This window comes from Ascaphus truei, assembly GCF_040206685.1.
Source record: "Ascaphus truei isolate aAscTru1 chromosome 2 unlocalized genomic scaffold, aAscTru1.hap1 SUPER_2_unloc_3, whole genome shotgun sequence".
In the NCBI taxonomy this organism is placed as follows: domain Eukaryota; kingdom Metazoa; phylum Chordata; class Amphibia; order Anura; family Ascaphidae; genus Ascaphus; species Ascaphus truei.
The window spans coordinates 76,998-98,347 of record NW_027453817.1 but is presented as its reverse complement, the minus strand read 5'-3'; the positions used below and the strand labels follow the sequence as shown (position 1 = coordinate 98,347).

General features: G+C 49.1%; 1 protein-coding gene across 3 annotated transcripts in view; it reads right to left on the bottom strand.

Moving 5' to 3' along the window:
- Positions 1-21,350, bottom strand: part of LOC142473273 (voltage-gated inwardly rectifying potassium channel KCNH2-like) — a 427,634-nt gene that overhangs the window by 375,038 nt on the left and 31,246 nt on the right. The gene's annotated exons all lie outside the window — the stretch shown is intronic.

The window sequence follows — 21,350 nt, the reverse complement described above, 5'->3', positions numbered from 1 at the left end:
ATGGGCAAATGTAAAGAATTGTGGTTTTCCTATAGACTTCAATGGCGGAGTTGCTCCATTGAAAGCCTATAGCGGCAGAGCCCGTTGATTTCAATGGGGGAGTGAACAGCAGAGATTTATTTTAGTTATGGCGGAGAATCCTGCATTAAAGTTAATAGGGGATTTTAACTGTTTTTTTGTAACTCCGGTTCTGGGGGTCGTGGAAAGCTGAAACTTGGCCACTTTTGCAGAGGTCCTGGCATGAGGACCTGGCAAATTTCAGCCCGCTCAGACCCACAGAACGGATTATTTTAATATGTGAAGGTGTTAAAGAATGAATTGTATTTTGGGTCTGGTATAAAAACTCAGAGCAGTATGTTAATGCTCAGGGGGGAGACAAGTTGTCTACCATAAACCCTCTGATCAAAGGCTGACCGCTCTGATTGTGTACAATAGGGCGGAGAAACGCAGGGCCTGAGTGGTCTGTAAGTGTCATACATACACACTTGCAGACAGAGGGATTTCCTGACTACAAAGAAATCTGCTAGACAGCCCGGCGCCCCAGGGTTAAGGTATGGGGGCTGAAACTCCATATAAACAAGGGTCAGCCCTATACCCATTGTTCTTCGTGGCTTTTCGTGTCTTCGTTGTTACCAACTACCTGATGTCTGATTGCTGGATGAATTGCTAATCCTGTAAACCTGATTACTTCATCATTCCAACCCTAAGTAAGTGTATATTTTCCCTGTTATTGGTATAGCTTGTGTGTTCACCTTCTTTAAGGAATAAACTCTATTTATTTATATCTAAGTCGTGTTCAATTCAACCCAGAGATATTTTGGTGTGTATTATTATAACCTATCACTAGCTACCGTATTGTGATGTGTTATGTTGTAGTGCATATAGTACACTGTTTTATCCATACCCTGGTGTAAGTACTTACTGTATGTGGTTCCTGTGTAAGGGGTTATTCTACACACTAGAATCCCTGCACAGGTGGAGGCGCTGTAAGCAGTACGTTCCAGGATACACCCCAGGCTCCCAGTGGCGGAGGTTCAGGCCTCCTGTGAGCCTATCCGGTATTGCACCACACCTGGTAACATATAGATTTCCCCACATGGTCCCTATCTGCGATTGGGGGGGGGGGGGGGGGGGAAACTGTGTTACACACATATATATATATACATATATATATTTTCCTATATATAATATATCTCTATCTTTATTTATATTGTGCCATCTATGTACATAGTGCGTCACAGGAGTAATACATGGAGTGATTCTGGCAGCAGCGTGTGTCACGGTTACTCTGGTCCGACCTGATATGGCGAGACCAGAGGATCTGCTCCCCGGACTGGGGGTGCAGATGCTCCTGCCAGGTGATGGGCTGCGGCTCACACCGGTGGCCCAGGTCTCTTGTGATTGGGGTGCCGGGCGTGGCATAAGTGAGGAGGGGGTATTGCCCGGGTTAGATGCTGAAGTCCGCCTTGACAATGACCTGGGACATATTACATGCGTGTTTACGGAAGAACTGGCTCATATTGCAATGATGACAAGGAGCCAGCGATCAGGAGTTGCACCTGAAGGATCTGCCGTCCCCCTCCATTTGGGACCAACAGTTCCAAGGGTCTCTGCGGAGACCAGACAGGACTGAGTCGCGACAGTGTGCCGACTTACCTTGCCCTTTACATGTTCCTGGGTTCCCCGACTTTGAGACTACGTGTGGGGGGCCAGAATTAGGGACACAGTTTAGGGGTGCGGTCTGAGCCCAGAGAGGAGCGCAGGAGGCTCCAGGTGTCCGAGTCTGACTCGGCCAGTGGGTCAGACCGGGACTCCTGGCACCGCGGGCTCTTGAATGCAGAGCTGGGGTCTACCAGTTTACATAGGATTTGGACTGGTAGAAGACAGCTAGGGGTACAGAGGGAGTGTAGGCAACCGTTGTTACACGGGGTCCATTTCATACCACTAGCAGAGCATCAGGGGGCCACTCGCAAGAGAGCTCAGCTGTTGCAGCCTTGCTACGGGCTGCGGGCATAAGGGGCTGTGGCAGAGTTGTGCCACGCCAGGGATACCTGGCAGCAGGTAGGGAAGGCAGGTGATCAAGCGAGGGCAGCCCTGAACCCGTTACAGGTAATAGGGGAACCTTACCAAGGGGTAGCTATAGACATAGTGGGACCCCTCATGATCCACAGTTGGTCTGGCCAGTGTTACATGCTCATGGGGTTTAATTTGTCTACCCATGATCCTGAGGCGGTGACGCTTGCCACCATCAATGCGAGGGCAGGGGCAGAAGCATTGTTAGAGATTTTTCCTAGAGTATGTTGCCCTAGTGAGATTCTAACTGATCAAGGGTCACAATTCAGGCGTGAATTGTTACAGGGTCTCTGGTGTGTGCGGGGTAAAGCCCCAGCACACCATCCCTTATTACCCCCAGGCAAACGGTTTATGTGAGAGGTGCAATGGGACCCTGAAGAAGTTGCTTCCGGACGGTATAGGGATTGAAGGAGCAGAGTGGGAGATTCACTTACAGCACTTGCTGTCTGCATACCGATAGGTACTGCCAGAATCTACCAGGGTCTCTCCCTGCAAGCTGCTATATGGCCGCAGGGTCCGGGAACCTCCTGACTTACTCTGTGAGGGGTGGAAGGGGAACATTACCCAGACTGATGCGTCTGTGCGACAGTCTGTGGCAGCTCTCAGGGACCAGTTATAAATGCTTAAGGGGTTGGCACAGGCTGATCTCAGGGAGAATCAGACCAAGCAGCAGACTTAGTGTGATTACAATGCCCCTAGCAGCTCATTCATTCCAGGTCAGCAGGGACCTGTTCTGCAGCCCACTCCGCAGAATAAATTAAAGGCTGCCTGGTCTGGACCGTTCCTGGTTTTCAGGAGAATGAATGAGTACAACTATGGTGTACAGAAAGATGGTGAGACAGAGAGAAATAGGGCTTATCATGTTAACATGGGTAAGGAGTATTTCCAGCAGAGTGTGGCATCAGTGCTGGCTGTTTGTAGCACACTGATGGGGGACCCGGCGAGCGATGCTCTGCCTAACCTCCTAGGGGAATCTAGGCAGGGGGGCACAGGGGAGCAGGTAAGGATAGGGTCCTAGTGCAGTGCACAGCAGCGTGTGCAAGCGAGGGTTATGCTAGGACAGCATAGGGTTCTGCTCCCAGGTAAGCTGGGCAGAGCACATAGCCCGGATCATCCAGTGGAGACGGGTGATCAGAGACCTCTGCATAGGTATGCCTATCAGGTAGCAGCAGAGGTAGCAGAGAGTGTAGAGAAGGTACTGGAAGGGATGCACAGATTTGCAAGGGCACACCTGGACACCATTGCTGTGGTTAGTAAGTCGTGGGACTTACATTTAGTTTCTGTAGCTGCAGTGCTGCAGAGGATCAGGGAGGCAGGGCTGATGCTGAAGCCTACAAAGTGTGTAGTGAGTATGGCAGAGGTACTGTACTTAGGGCACCGAGTGCGTGGAGGGCACCTTAAGCCAGAACCAGAACGGGGTAAGGTTGTGTTATGCACTGCAGGTTACAGGAAGGCTGTTACCCAGTACAGCGCTGTGACCCAATCCTTGACTGACGTGATCCAACAGCGACTCTCAGGTCTGGTAGTCTGGTCTCCTGACTGTGGACTCAGCCAGGGGGCCGAAGAGGGGCGTGAACCGCCCATTGTGCATCTGAGCAGAAAACTGCTGCCCAGCGAAGTGGCATATGCCCCTAATGAGCAAGAGGGTCTGGGGGAGAGTGGCCAGGTGCTGCGCTGGACTCTGGCATGGCAGGACTCTGACTTTGCTATTCAACACCAGAAAGACAGCAGGCATGACCATGCTGATGGACTCTCCCCAAAGGATATCCCTAGTGAGCCAAAAACCTCAACAGTCTCTGGGTGTGTGAGACCACCAGAGGAGGTGGTTGCCACAAAGCACTCCTATTGAGGTGGGGAGGTGTGGCGGGGGAAGGGAGAGCCAGGCTTATAATAAAGGTCAAGCCCACTTGGTTACCCCTGATTCGTGTTTTGGGGTCCTAGAGTGTCAGCTCTTGGGCCCGGGCATTGTGTATGCATTACTGTGACTGCGTGCAAAATATGACACAACTGCCATTTTTGTGTTTTACCTCTTCCAGAGGTGCTGGGACCGGGAGATTTTAAGGAGGTAACTTTCATGGTTGGTTTGCCAGAGAAAGTTGTTACAGATTGTGGCTAGGTATCGGGGTTCTCAAGTTATGAGTTACCCCAGAAATGTATCTGGGAATCAAGTGAGATTCTCGGATACATAGAAGCCCAGCGCTCTGGTCAGACCCCCATCCTGAAAACGTTCTTGCAACTCACCCCTAGGACGCCCTGCTTCAGCATAATTCAGGAAAAGGTTACAGGGTTCCCTAGTATAAGGGAGGACGCCCAAGTAATGCCCAGGTACTCTGAATCCAGGATAGGGGTTCAGGGGGGAAATCATGTGTTAAATGTATGCATTATGGTAGCTCCTGCTCAAGATAAAGCTGAGAGTTTATTGGCGGGTAGGGAAAATGTTTCATTCATGTTAGAATAAAAGAGTGTAAGTTAGGTGTTAAAGTATAGCAGGGATGGGCTCATAAGTGTAGCAACAGTTAAGGTTTTCACTCTCTCTCTCACACCCCAACAGACTTAGTACATTGTGGAAAAGTATAGGTTATGGAAACCAGTATATTTGTAAGCAACAGTATTTTAAGATATGGTTAATCTTCTTTATGCATTAAATTAGACAGGATCTTTAGTCTGCAAAGACCCAGTGAGGGGCTGAGGGCTAATCCTTCAAAGGGACATTTGTCCTAGAAGTGTGAACCATTTGTTAGCCTTCCTGGCGAAGTGAAACACCCCTATTCGCAGCTTCAAAGAGTCAGTTCAAACGCAAGGAACTAGAGGTGTAAATCATTTGTTAGCCCTTCCGTGCTAATTGAGGCCCGTATCCTCAGATCAAAGAAGCCATGTGGCCAAGGCCAAACTTAGTGGCATTTGAGCCAGGGGGGGGGGGGGTGGGGGGTTCGAATAGTGAGTGGGCAAAATGGTGGTTTGGGCACATGTTCTCTCACTACTCTGAAGCCAGATGACAGGTGGAGGAAGATTACATTTTTGTTCCACATGCTCAGTTGTGATACTGAGGCTTTGTGCCAGTTGTTGCAGGACTGGAAGAACCTGATGATAGGTGGAGAAATTGGTTCCCATGCCAGAAATTGGCTGTACATTATGGAAATAGGACATTTGGAGTTTTTAAAAGTTGGTGCAGTCAGTCAGACAGTGAGTTCCATCTAAGAGTTCTATCATGTAAAGAGATCTGTTCCATTTTGTGTGATTCACCTGAGATTCAGTCCAATTTGAGAAGTTCCAGCTCTGAGTAAATCGTCTAAATTTCTCGGAGGATAAGTGACCAGAATCCAACAGCAAGAGGCTACGGGAATGAAAAGTGGCCGGGATTATTTTGCTGTGTGTGTGCAACTAAGTAAGATTAGTTTTGTTATCCCAGTTTCCAAAGTAAGTGTATCTTATTATTATTTCCTGTAATTTGTGTCACATAGTTGTTTACGTTCTTTATGTGAATAAATACAATTTATTTTATCTCGCTGCTTTCTCAATCAATGATCCCAGTAATTAAGGTGTTAATAAGCTTGGTCTACGGTGACAAACATACAGAACTATGCTATGCAAACTCTCCCCGTGATACTGAAACATACAGAACTATGCTATGCAAACCCTCCCCTTCCTACTGACACATACAGATGTAAACGAAGTGCGCAGAGCAATGACAACATTCCTGCGGGGATGTATGAGACGCAGAATAGCCCTTAAAAAACTACAGCTCCCAAGAGAAATGTGAGGTATAAATCTACCAAACATCAGGAACTATAATATAGCCTGTGTAATGGGACACACAGGGTACACTAACCATTACTCCACCCTAGAACTAGAAAAAGCTTTCTCACCAGGGTCCTCCCTGAGAGAACTAATCCACAAAGGGTGGAGAGAAATCCCATTCATTCAAAGAAACGACATTCTAATCAAAGACACGCTAGTAACGTGGAAGCGGTTAGGAAAAAATGAAACTATCTTTTACAATCTCAAAATATAAACCAATTCAAGGTAACTCCAGCTTCTGATCCACCCAATCTTCATTCCAAGTATGGAAAGAGAAAGGCATCACATGTCTGGGTCACCTGATCAACAAAGAGAAACAGGAAGTCATGAAATTCCAAGAATTTGCTGAAAAATGGGACATTTCCCAAAACCTGATACACGCCTTTTCACACACACACGGTTAATTAGTTACTGCAAAAAGTTGGCAAACTACAAAACACAGACAGAGCTCAGTGCACATCCAGTGAAATGTTTTCACATTACAGTGCCTAAATATATATGTATAGAGATATCTATTAAATAAAATGGTCTTTTAGTTTAACATTTTGGCCAAAGTGTTGTAAGCCCTTGAGCTTGTTGGCGTCCTGTATGTATAAGCTACAAAACATCCATATTCTTAAATAACAAATTCAATAACCTTTTTAGCCAAAATGAAAAAAAAATAAAAAAATGCAACCTATCAGAACGATATAATATTATAAGAGACCAAGATATGGAAACCACACACGCTAATACACTTAGGGCCCGGAAAGAGGATTTCCCGGAGATACAAAGTATTAACCAACTGATAAAATGCAATCAGAGACTACACACGATTATACCATCAGAGGCATGGAGGGAAATGCAGTTCCAGATAACACACCGGGCTTATATCGCATTCACAAGACAGATACGGACAAGGGCAGAAGACAACGAAATGCCCGTAGTGCCGCGATTCCCAACCTTTTTTATTTGGAGGAACCTTTGAAGTTTTTTCGAAAAATCTCAGGGACCCCTATCTGGCTGACACATAATAGGTTCGACAGGGGTCAGTCACAAAATTCCACACCTCATGAGCCTCCCCCATTTCCCACCCTCTACCAATGTATTTCTCTCCACTCTGTCTCCCTCACTCACTCTCCTCCCCCTCCCGCCTCGCATGTATTTATCCCCCGCGTCTCCGTCTTACTCCTTTTCCTCACCCACTCCCTCCTGCCCTCTCTCCTCTCACTCACCCCTACCTCTGTCATTTACCCCATCCTCACTCCGGGTGTGCCAGGTCACACTGCTAGAGCGCACTCCTACCCTGCAGTCCCGAGAGCGAGTGGGCTCTGGTGAGGGGGGGAGGGTGGGGTGAGTGGTCTTTGGAGGAACCCCTGAGACTGCTTCAAGGAATCACTGCTGTAGTGTAAGGTACCTAAAGCTGATCTCAAACATCGCCCCTGGACCTGTGAATACATTTCCAGATACTGGGATCAAGTACTAGGATAAATCAAAGCAAAACTAAAGATATCCTGGGATAAAGACCCACTTCCTATGGTCTTTGCTAACAGAGAACAGGACATGTGGCAGACAAATGAGCAAAACCGTGACAAGACCACAGAAATTATACTCTTAGCTGCAAGAAAGACCATTATGCTAAAGTGGATACTGCCACTCCAACCCACGATGGAGAACCTACACCACGTACTGTACAACTAATGGCGATAGACAGACTGGAGACGTGCTTGGGCCTACACAACGCACTGTACAAACTAATGGCGATAGACAGACTGGAGACGTGCTTGGACCTACACAACGTACTGTACAACTAATGGCGATAGACAGACTGGAGACGTGCTTGGGCCTACACAGCGCACTGTACAAACTAATGGCGATAGACAGACTGGAGACGTGCTTGGACCTACACAACGTACTGTACAACTAATGGCGATAGACAGACTGGAGACGTGCTTGGGCCTACACAGCGCACTGTACAAACTAATGGCGATAGACAGACTGGAGACGTGCTTGGGCCTACACCGCGTACTGTACAAACTAATGGCGATAGACAGACTGGAGACGTGCTTGGGCCTACACCGCGTACTGTACAAACTAATGGCGATAGACAGACTGGAGACGTGCTTGGGCCTACACCGCGTACTGTACAAACTAATGGCGATAGACAGACTGGAGACGTGCTTGGGCCTACACCGCGTACTGTACAAACTAATGGCGATAGACAGACTGGAGACGTGCTTGGGCCTACACCGCGTACTGTACAAACTAATGGCGATAGACAGACTGGAGACGTGCTTGGGCCTACACCGCGTACTGTACAAACTAATGGCGATAGACAGACTGGAGACGTGCTTGGGCCTACACCGCGTACTGTACAAACTAATGGCGATAGACAGACTGGAGACGTGCTTGGGCCTACACAACGCACTGTACAAACTAATGGCGATAGACAGACTGGAGACGTGCTTGGGCCTACACCGCGTACTGTACAAACTAATGGCGATAGACAGACTGGAGACGTGCTTGGACCTACACCACGTACGGCACAAACTAATGGCGATAGACAGACTGGAGACGTGCTTGGGCCTACACCGCGTACTGTACAAACTAATGGCGATAGACAGACTGGAGACGTGCTTGGACCTACACCACGTACGGCACAAACTAATGGCGATAGACAGACTGGAGACGTGCTTGGGCCTACACCACGTACGGCACAAACTAATGGCGATAGACAGACTGGAGACGTGCTTGGACAGAAACAGAACGCTGGGGACATCCACCAAAAGGTGGGACTGGTTCTTAGATGGAACAAATATGTGGACGGAAGACGGTCAGGAACTTAAGGTTTAGAAACAAAGATAGGGGAAATAACCAGGTAACCCGACACTACACGAATGTCCTGGGACGACATGGAGAGGGACAAGCTGCATTAAAATGCACGTCAGATATACACCAGTGAATATCATAGACCTATGCCTGGGAGGACATCTAAGACGTCTGAAACGGAGAACAAGAAAGAGACCAACACAGCTAGTTGAGTTTATAGTTAATATAGATTAGAGCAGAGTATCACCGGCGGCTTTGTTGAGAGCCCCACAATAATACCCGGCTATGTAACAGAGGTACACGAAGGGGGAACATTGAGGGAAATTGAACATGAATGGGAGGTCATGGCTAGGTCACGGCTCCGCTAGGCTTTAAAATCGGTAAATATAAGGCTCCCGTTTTCACCCAGGAATGGGCAGTAACCAAATTATTACAAATACAGATTAAACATGAGCCCAAACGGGGAAATGCCTAATATCCCAAAAACCTATTACATGTGGAAAGCGGAGCAGCGTCAATCCCACCCACGTGTCAGGATAACCGCGAAACAGGGGGTACGCAATGATGTACGCGACTCTGAGAAGTAACCGCAAGTAAGTTGTATGTGACTCCAATAAAGATATGTGTGAAAAAATACACACTTCCTTACCCCCGGGAGCACAATCCTGTGTAACATACACAATCCCTTACACACGGGAGTACAATCGTGTGTAACATACACACTCCCTTACACCCGGGAGTACAATCCTGTGTAACATACACAATCCCTTACACCCGGGAGTACAATCCTGTGTAACATACACACTCCCTTACACCCGGGAGTACAATCATGTGTAACATACACAATCCCTTACACACGGGAGTACAATCCTGTGTAACATACACAATCCCTTACACCCGGGAGTACAATCCTGTGTAACATACACAATCCCTTACACCCGGGAGTACAATCCTGTGTAACATACACAATCCCTTACACCCGGGAGTACAATCCTGTGTAACATACACACTCCCTTACACCCGGGAGTACAATCCTGTGTAACATACACAATCCCTTACACCCGGGAGTACAATCCTGTGTAACATACACACTCCCTTACACACGGGAGTACAATCCTGTGTAACATACACAATCCCTTACACCCGGGAGTACAATCCTGTGTAACATACACAATCCCTTACACCCGGGAGTACAATCCTGTGTAACATACACACTCCCTTACACCCGGGAGTACAATCCTGTGTAACATACACACTCCCTTACACCCGGGAGTACAATCCTGTGTAACATACACAATCCCTTACACCCGGGAGTACAATCCTGTGTAACATACACAATCCCTTACACCCGGGAGTACAATCATGTGTAACATACACAATCCCTTACACACGGGAGTACAATCCTGTGTAACATACACAATCCCTTACACCCGGGAGTACAATCCTGTGTAACATACACAATCCCTTACACCCGGGAGTACAATCATGTGTAACATACACAATCCCTTACACACGGGAGTACAATCCTGTGTAACATACACAATCCCTTACACCCGGGAGTACAATCATGTGTAACATACACACTCCCTTACACCCGGGAGTACAATCCTGTGTAACATACACACTCCCTTACACCCGGGAGTACAATCCTGTGTAACATACACAATCCCTTACACCCGGGAGTACAATCCTGTGTAACATACACAATCCCTTACACCCGGGAGTACAATCCTGTGTAACATACACAATCCCTTACACCCGGGAGTACAATCCTGTGTAACATACACAATCCCTTACACCCGGGAGTACAATCATGTGTAACATACACAATCCCTTACACCCGGGAGTACAATCCTGTGTAACATACACACTCCCTTACACCCGGGAGTACAATCCTGTGTAACATACACACTCCCTTACACCCGGGAGTACAATCCTGTGTAACATACACACTCCCTTACACCCGGGCGTACAATCCTGTGTAACATACACACTCCCTTACACCCGGGAGTACAATCCTGTGTAACATACACACTCCCTTACACCCGGGAGTACAATCCTGTGTAACATACACAATCCCTTACACCCGGGAGTACAATCCTGTGTAACATACACAATCCCTTACACCCGGGAGTACAATCCTGTGTAACATACACACTCCCTTACACCCGGGAGTACAATCCTGTGTAACATACACAATCCCTTACACCCGGGAGTACAATCCTGTGTAACATACACAATCCCTTACACCCGGGAGTACAATCCTGTGTAACATACACACTCCCTTACACCCGGGAGTACAATCCTGTGTAACATACACAATCCCTTACACCCGGGAGTACAATCCTGTGTAACATACACAATCCCTTACACCCGGGAGTACAATCCTGTGTAACATACACAATCCCTTACACCCGGGAGTACAATCCTGTGTAACATACACAATCCCTTACACCCGGGAGTACAATCATGTGTAACATACACAATCCCTTACACCCGGGAGTACAATCCTGTGTAACATACACACTCCCTTACACCCGGGCGTACAATCCTGTGTAACATACACAATCCCTTACACCCGGGAGTACAATCCTGTGTAACATACACAATCCCTTACACCCGGGAGTACAATCCTGTGTAACATACACAATCCCTTACACCCGGGAGTACAATCCTGTGTAACATACACAATCCCTTACACCCGGGAGTACAATCCTGTGTAACATACACACTCCCTTACACCCGGGAGTACAATCCTGTGTAACATACACACTCCCTTACACCCGGGAGTACAATCCTGTGTAACATACACACTCCCTTACACCCGGGAGTACAATCATGTGTAACATACACAATCCCTTACACACGGGAGTACAATCCTGTGTAACATACACAATCCCTTACACCCGGGAGTACAATCCTGTGTAACATACACACTCCCTTACACCCGGGAGTACAATCCTGTGTAACATACACAATCCCTTACACCCGGGAGTACAATCATGTGTAACATACACAATCCCTTACACACGGGAGTACAATCCTGTGTAACATACACAATCCCTTACACCCGGGAGTACAATCCTGTGTAACATACACAATCCCTTACACCCGGGAGTACAATCCTGTGTAACATACACACTCCCTTACACCCGGGAGTACAATCCTGTGTAACATACACAATCCCTTACACCCGGGAGTACAATCCTGTGTAACATACACACTCCCTTACACCCGGGCGTACAATCCTGTGTAACATACACAATCCCTTACACCCGGGAGTACAATCCTGTGTAACATACACAATCCCTTACACCCGGGAGTACAATCCTGTGTAACATACACAATCCCTTACACCCGGGAGAACAATCCTGTGTAACATACACAATCCCTTACACCCGGGAGTACAATCCTGTGTAACATACACAATCCCTTACACCCGGGAGTACAATCCTGTGTAACATACACACTCCCTTACACCCGGGAGTACAATCCTGTGTAACATACACACTCCCTTACACCCGGGAGTACAATCCTGTGTAACATACACACTCCCTTACACCCGGGAGTACAATCCTGTGTAACATACACAATCCCTTACACCCGGGAGTACAATCCTGTGTAACATACACAATCCCTTACACCCGGGAGTACAATCCTGTGTAACATACACAATCCCTTACACCCGGGAGTACAATCCTGTGTAACATACACAATCCCTTACACCCGGGCGTACAATCCTGTGTAACATACACAATCCCTTACACCCGGGAGTACAATCCTGTGTAACATACACAATCCCTTACACCCGGGAGTACAATCCTGTGTAACATACACACTCCCTTACACCCGGGAGTACAATCCTGTGTAACATACACAATCCCTTACACCCGGGAGTACAATCCTGTGTAACATACACACTCCCTTACACCCGGGAGTACAATCCTGTGTAACATACACAATCCCTTACACCCGGGAGTACAATCCTGTGTAACATACACAATCCCTTACACCCGGGAGTACAATCATGTGTAACATACACAATCCCTTACACCCGGGAGTACAATCCTGTGTAACATACACAATCCCTTGCACCCGGGAGTACAATCCTGTGTAACATACACAATCCCTTACACCCGGGCGTACAATCCTGTGTAACATACACAATCCCTTACCCCCGGGCGTACAATCCTGTGTAACATACACAATCCCTTACACCCGGGAGTACAATCCTGTGTAACATACACAATCCCTTGCACCCGGGAGTACAATCCTGTGTAACATACACAATCCCTTACACCCGGGCGTACAATCCTGTGTAACATACACAATCCCTTACACCCGGGAGTACAATCCTGTGTAACATACACAATCCCTTACACCCGGGAGTACAATCCTGTGTGTAGCCCCGGTCTTATTTTGCCTCCAGAGACCCCCTCTGTAGCGTGCCGAGCGATCGCGGGTGCCGCCGGAGGCAGCGCCGGACCCGCCGGCATAACGCAAAGGTGGGGGCCGGAGCAGGGAGCGCTCCGAGTCCCCGGAGTCTCTGCGGCGTACCCGGCAAGCAGGGCCGCCATGACAGGTTGCACAAGCGTGCGCATTGGTTGCGCAGGCGCAGTAAGGGTAGCGCACGCGGTCCCAATGCTAAAGAGGTCCTGAGCGGACTACAATTCCCAGCAGCCTCTGGGGATTGCCCTTTCACCCACATCACGTGCAGCCAGCCAGCAAATAGGGTTTTGCAGCTTCTCCTGTGGAGGAAGGCTACAATGTTGCGGGGACCACATTTGGCAGTTGGAGCTGGGAGCAGGAAGGGGGAGGAAGGGTGTAGGGAGCAAGTGGCTCCTGCACCAGGTAAGGTAGTTCCCCAAGTCCCAGGCAGGCTCCAATCCCCACCAGGGTAGTGGGTAGTACTGAGGGACGGCCCCTAGGTTAGGGACTCTGCCCTTAGGTGTGAGTGTGCAGTCTTGTCAGTGTCACGGCTGTCAGTGCTGTGAGCGCTGACAAGTAGGCACAGTGTGTGTGTGCAGTGCGGTTGCTGCAGGTACCGTGTGAGTGCAGTGCGGTTGCTGCAGGTACCGTGTGAGTGCAGTGGGTTGCTGCAGGTACCGTGTGAGTGCAGTGGGTTGCTGCAGGTACCGTGTGAGTGCAGTGCGGTTGCTGCAGGTACCGTGTGAGTGCAGTGGGTTGCTGCAGGTACCGTGTGAGTGCAGTGGGTTGCTGCAGGTACCGTGTGAGTGCAGTGGGTTGCTGCAGGTACCGTGTGAGTGCAGTGGGTTGCTGCAGGTACCGTGTGAGTGCAGTGCGGTTGCTGCAGGTACCGTGTGAGTGCAGTGGGTTGCTGCAGGTACCGTGTGAGTGCAGTGCGGTTGCTGCAGGTACCGTGTGAGTGCAGTGGGTTGCTGCAGGTACCGTGTGAGTGCAGTGGGTTGCTGCAGGTTCAGAGTGAGTGCAGTGCGGTTGCTGCAGGTACCGTGTGAGTGCAGTGGGTTGCTGCAGGTTCAGAGTGAGTGCAGTGCGGTTGCTGCAGGTACCGTGTGAGTGCAGTGGGTTGCTGCAGGTTCAGAGTGAGTGCAGTGCGGTTGCTGCAGGTACCGTGTGAGTGCAGTGGGTTGCTGCAGGTTCAGAGTGAGTGCAGTGCGGTTGCTGCAGGTACCGTGTGAGTGCAGTGCGGTTGCTGCAGGTACCGTGTGAGTGCAGTGGGTTGCTGCAGGTTCAGAGTGAGTGCAGTGCGGTTGCTGCAGGTACCGTGTGAGTGCAGTGGGTTGCTGCAGGTTCAGAGTGAGTGCAGTGGGTTGCTGCAGGTACCGTGTGAGTGCAGTGGGTTGCTGCAGGTTCAGAGTGAGTGCAGTGGGTTGCTGCAGGTACCGTGTGAGTGCAGTGGGTTGCTGCAGGTTCAGAGTGAGTGCAGTGCGGTTGCTGCAGGTACCGTGTGAGTGCAGTGGGTTGCTGCAGGTTCAGAGTGAGTGCAGTGCGGTTGCTGCAGGTACCGTGTGAGTGCAGTGGGTTGCTGCAGGTTCAGAGTGAGTGCAGTGCGGTTGCTGCAGGTTCAGAGTGAGTGCAGTGCGGTTGCTGCAGGTTCAGAGTGAGTGCAGTGCGGTTGCTGCAGGTTCAGAGTGAGTGCAGTGCGGTTGCTGCAGGTACCGTGTGAGTGCAGTGCGGTTGCTGCAGGTTCAGAGTGAGTGCAGTGCGGTTGCTGCAGGTACCGTGTGAGTGCAGTGGGTTGCTGCAGGTTCAGAGTGAGTGCAGTGCGTTGCTGCAGGTTCAGAGTGAGTGCAGTGGGTTGCTGCAGGTTCAGAGTGAGTGCAGTGGGTTGCTGCAGGTTCAGAGTGAGTGCAGTGCGGTTGCTGCAGAGGTTAGGGAGAAGTAGTCAGAGGTGATCCGGGAGGGGCAGTGCGGTTGCTGCAGGTGAAGGGAGAGGTAATGTGGGTGCAGGGGGTCAGTGACCTACCTGCATAGGACAGGCTACCCCGTAGGCCCCTAGGAGTGTTCCCTGAAGACACCAAAGGTTGCTGTGCTGCAGGGACGGCCTATAGTAGTATCGAGCATCACCTTACTGCGTAGCAGCTAGGGACAAAGAGACAAGCGTGCGGAGCAGGTTGCTGGCGAGTCGCCTGGGACGAGACGGCTGGATATTGAGACCCAGGAGGCAGACCGCTGATTCATCTGACCCTTTGCGAAGAGGTACCGGTCACCGCCGTGACCGGCAGGTACTATAACAACAAGTGCACCAACACCGGTCAACAGGCGCTGATCCTGCCCTAGGCTAAACTCTTTAGGAACACTGAGCCTATACCATCACATTAACATACATGGACACGGTGTGTGGGGCACGCGGTGAGGGGACGGAGGCGTTACTCCTGATGAGTGGCCGAGCCACTAAGGTTACACGTTAAGGTTATACCGCTAGAGTATAAGTGTACATGTTGTGTTATTGCTACCGTGCATTATTATTAGTAAAACCAGTTACAATCATATGGTGTTGTATGTATTTCTTGCCCAGGGGAATCTCACATCACGGGGATCCTGGGTAAGTGGAGGCGCTGCGCTAAGTAAGTGTATGAGTGTTACCCCAGGCTCCCAGCTAGCGGAGGCTCAGATCTCCTGGAACCGCAGGTGTTATACAGCGACCAGTAGTTCCTTTGGGAGGGTTCAGAAAAAGGGCTACTTGTGTAACATACACAATCCCTTACACCCGGGAGTACAATCCTGTGTAACATACACACACCCTTACACCCGGGAGTACAATCCTGTGTAACATACACACTCCCTTACCCCCGGGAGTACAATCATGTGTAACATACACAATCCCTTACACCCGGGAGTACAATCCTGTGTAACATACACACTCCCTTACACCCGGGAGTACAATCCTGTGTAACATACACACTCCCTTACACCCGGAGTACAATCCTGTGTAACATACACACACCCTTACACCCGGGAGTACAATCCTGTGTAACATACACACTCCCTTACCCCCGGGAGTACAATCATGTGTAACATACACACTCCCTTACACCCGGGAGTACAATCCTGTGTAACATACACAATCCCTTACACCCGGGAGTACAATCCTGTGTAACATACACACTCCCTTACCCCCGGGAGTACAATCATGTGTAACATACACAATCCCTTACACCCGGGAGTACAATCCTGTGTAACATACACACTCCCTTACACCCGGGAGTACAATCCTGTGTAACATACACACTCCCTTACCCCCGGGAGTACAATCATGTGTAACATACACAATCCCTTACACCCGGGAGTACAATCCTGTGTAACATACACACTCCCTTACACCCGGGAGTACAATCCTGTGTAACATACACACTCCCTTACACCCGGGAGTACAATCCTGTGTAACATACACACTCCCTTACACCCGGGAGTACAATCCTGTGTAACATACACATACACACTCATACACATACACATACAATCCTGTGTAACATACACACTCCCTTACACCCGGGAGAACAATCCTGTGTAACATACACAATCCCTTACACCCGGGAGTACAATCCTGTGTAACATACACAATCCCTTACACCCGGGAGTACAATCCTGTGTAACATACACAATCCCTTACACCCGGGAGTACAATCCTGTGTAACATACACACTCCCTTACACCCGGGCGTACAATCCTGTGTAACATACACACTCCCTTACACCCGGGCGTACAATCCTGTGTAACATACACAATCCCTTACACCCGGGAGTACAATCCTGTGTAACATACACACTCCCTTACACCCGGGCGTACAATCCTGTGTAACATACACACTCCCTTACACCCGGGAGTACAATCCTGTGTAACATACACACTCCCTTACACCCGGGAGTACAATCCTGTGTAACATACACACTCCCTTACACCTGGGCGTACAATCCTGTGTAACATACACACTCCCTTACACCCGGGAGTACAATCCTGTGTAACATACACACTCCCTTACACCTGGGCGTACAATCCTGTGTAACATACACAATCCCTTACACCCGGGCGTACAATCCTGTGTAACATACACAATCCCTTACACCCGGGAGTACAATCCTGTGTAACATACACACTCCCTTACACCCGGGCGTACAATCCTGTGTAACATACACACTCCCTTACACCCGGAGTACAATCCTGTGTAACATACACACTCCCTTACACCCGGGAGTACAATCCTGTGTAACATACACAATCCCTTACACCCGGGAGTACAATCCTGTGTAACATACACAATCCCTTACACCCGGGAGTACAATCCTGTGTAACATACACAATCCCTTACACCCGGGCGTACAATCCTGTGTAACATACACAATCCCTTACACCCGGGCGTACAATCCTGTGTAACATACACACTCCCTTACACCCGGGCGTACAATCCTGTGTAACATACACACTCCCTTACACCCGGGAGTACAATCCTGTGTAACATACACACTCCCTTACACCCGGGAGTACAATCCTGTGTAACATACACACTCCCTTACACCCGGGCGTACAATCCTGTGTAACATACACAATCCCTTACACCCGGGAGTACAATCCTGTGTAACATACACAATCCCTTACACCCGGGAGTACAATCCTGTGTAACATACACAATCCCTTACACCCGGGAGTACAATCCTGTGTAACATACACACTCCCTTACACCCGGGAGTACAATCCTGTGTAACATACACAATCCCTTACACCCGGGAATACAATCCTGTGTAACATACACACTCCCTTACACCCGGGAGTACAATCCTGTGTAACATACACACTCCCTTACACCCGGAGTACAATCCTGTGTAACATACACACTCCCTTACACCCGGAGTACAATCCTGTGTAACATACACAATCCCTTACACCCGGGAGTACAATCCTGTGTAACATACACACTCCCTTACACCCGGGAGTACAATCCTGTGTAACATACACACTCCCTTACACCCGGGAGTACAATCCTGTGTAACATACACACTCCCTTACACCCGGGAGTACAATCCTGTGTAACATACACACTCCCTTACACCCGGGAGTACAATCCTGTGTAACATACACAATCCCTTACACCCCTGAGAACAATCCTGTGTAACATACACACTCCCTTACACCCGGGCGTACAATCCTGTGTAACATACACAATCCCTTACACCCGGGCGTACAATCCTGTGTAACATACACACTCCCTTACACCCGGGAGTACAATCATGTGTAACATACACAATCCCTTACACCCGGGAGTACAATCCTGTGTAACATACACACTCCCTTACACCCGGGAGTACAATCCTGTGTAACATACACAATCCCTTACACCCCTGAGAACAATCCTGTGTAACATACACACTCCCTTACACCCGGGCGTACAATCCTGTGTAACATACACAATCCCTTACACCCGGGAGTACAATCCTGTGTAACATACACAATCCCTTACACCCGGGAGTACAATCCTGTGTAACATACACACTCCCTTACACCCGGGAGTACAATCCTGTGTAACATACACACTCCCTTACACCCGGGCGTACAATCCTGTGTAACATACACACTCCCTTACACCCGGGAGTACAATCCTGTGTAACATACACAATCCCTTACACCCGGGAGTACAATCCTGTGTAACATACACAATCCCTTACACCCGGGAGTACAATCCTGTGTAACATACACAATCCCTTACACCCGGGAGTACAATCCTGTGTAACATACACACTCCCTTACCCCCGGGAGTACAATCCTGTGTAACATACACACTCCCTTACACCCGGGAGTACAATCCTGTGTAACATACACACTCCCTTACACCCGGGAGTACAATCCTGTGTAACATACACAATCCCTTACACCCGGGAGTACAATCCTGTGTAACATACACAATCCCTTACACCCGGGAGTACAATCCTGTGTAACATACACACTCCCTTACACCCGGGAGTACAATCCTGTGTAACATACACACTCCCTTACACCCGGGCGTACAATCCTGTGTAACATACACACTCCCTTACACCCGGGCGTACAATCCTGTGTAACATACACACTCCCTTACACCCGGGCGTACAATCCTGTGTAACATACACAATCCCTTACACCCAGGAGTACAATCCTGTGTAACATACACAATCCCTTACACCCGGGAGTACAATCCTGTGTAACATACACACTCCCTTACCCCCGGGAGCACAATCCTGTGTAACATACACACTCCCTTACACCCGGGAGTACAATCCTGTGTAACATACACACTCCCTTACACCCGGGAGTACAATCCTGTGTAACATACACACTCCCTTACACCCGGGAGTACAATCCTGTGTAACATACACAATCCCTTACACCCGGGAGTACAATCCTGTGTAACATACACAATCCCTTACACCCGGGAGTACAATCCTGTGTAACATACACACTCCCTTACACCCGGGCGTACAATCCTGTGTAACATACACACTCCCTTACACCCGGGCGTACAATCCTGTGTAACATACACACTCCCTTACACCCGGGCGTACAATCCTGTGTAACATACACAATCCCTTACACCCAGGAGTACAATCCTGTGTAACATACACAATCCCTTACACCCGGGAGTACAATCCTGTGTAACATACACACTCCCTTACCCCCGGGAGCACAATCCTGTGTAACATACACACTCCCTTACCCCCGGGAGCACAATCCTGTGTAACATACACACTCCCTTACACCCGGGAGTACAATCCTGTGTAACATACACACTCCCTTACACCCGGGAATACAATCCTGTGTAACATACACACTCCCTTACACCCGGGAGTACAATCCTGTGTAACATACACACTTCCTTACCCCCGGGAGTACAATCCTGTGTAACATACACACTCCCTTACACCCGGGAGTACAATCCTGTGTAACATACACACTCCCTTACACCCGGGAGTACAATCCTGTGTAACATACACACTTCCTTACCCCCGGGAGTACAATCCTGTGTAACATACACAATCCCTTACACCCGGGAGTACAATCCTGTGTAACATACACACTCCCTTACACCCGGGAGTACAATCCTGTGTAACATACACAATCCCTTACCCCCGGGAGTACAATCCTGTGTAACATACACACTTCCTTACCCCCGGGAGTACAATCCTGTGTAACATACACACTCCCTTACACCCGGGAGTACAATCCTGTGTAACATACACACTCCCTTACACCCGGGCGTACAATCCTGTGTAACATACACAATCCCTTACACCCGGGCGTACAATCCTGTGTAACATACACACTCCCTTACACCCGGGAGTACAATCCTGTGTAACATACACACTCCCTTACACCCGGGAGTACAATCCTGTGTAACATACACACTCCCTTACACCCGGGAGTACAATCCTGTGTAACATACACACTCCCTTACACCCGGGCGTACAATCCTGTGTAACATACACACTCCCTTACCCCCGGGAGTACAATCCTGTGTAACATACACACTTCCTTACCCCCGGGAGTACAATCCTGTGTAACATACACACTCCCTTACACCCGGGAGCACAATCCTGTGTAACATACACACTCCCTTACACCCGGGAGTACAATCCTGTGTAACATACACACTCCCTTACACCCGGGAGTACAATCCTGTGTAACATACACACTCCCTTACACCCGGGAGTACAATCCTGTGTAACATACACACTCCCTTACACCCGGGCGTACAATCCTGTGTAACATACACACTCCCTTACACCCGGGAGTACAATCCTGTGTAACATACACACTCCCTTACACCCGGGCGTACAATCCTGTGTAACATACACACTCCCTTACCCCCGGGAGTACAATCCTGTGTAACATACACACTCCCTTACACCCGGGAGTACAATCCTGTGTAACATACACACTCCCTTACACCCGGGAGTACAATCCTGTGTAACATACACACTCCCTTACACCCGGGAGTACAATCCTGTGTAACATACACACTTCCTTACCCCCGGGAGTACAATCCTGTGTAACATACACAATCCCTTACACCCGGGAGTACAATCCTGTGTAACATACACAATCCCTTACACCCGGGAGTACAATCCTGTGTAACATACACACTCCCTTACCCCCGGGAGTACAATCCTGTGTAACATACACAATCCCTTACACCCGGGCGTACAATCCTGTGTAACATA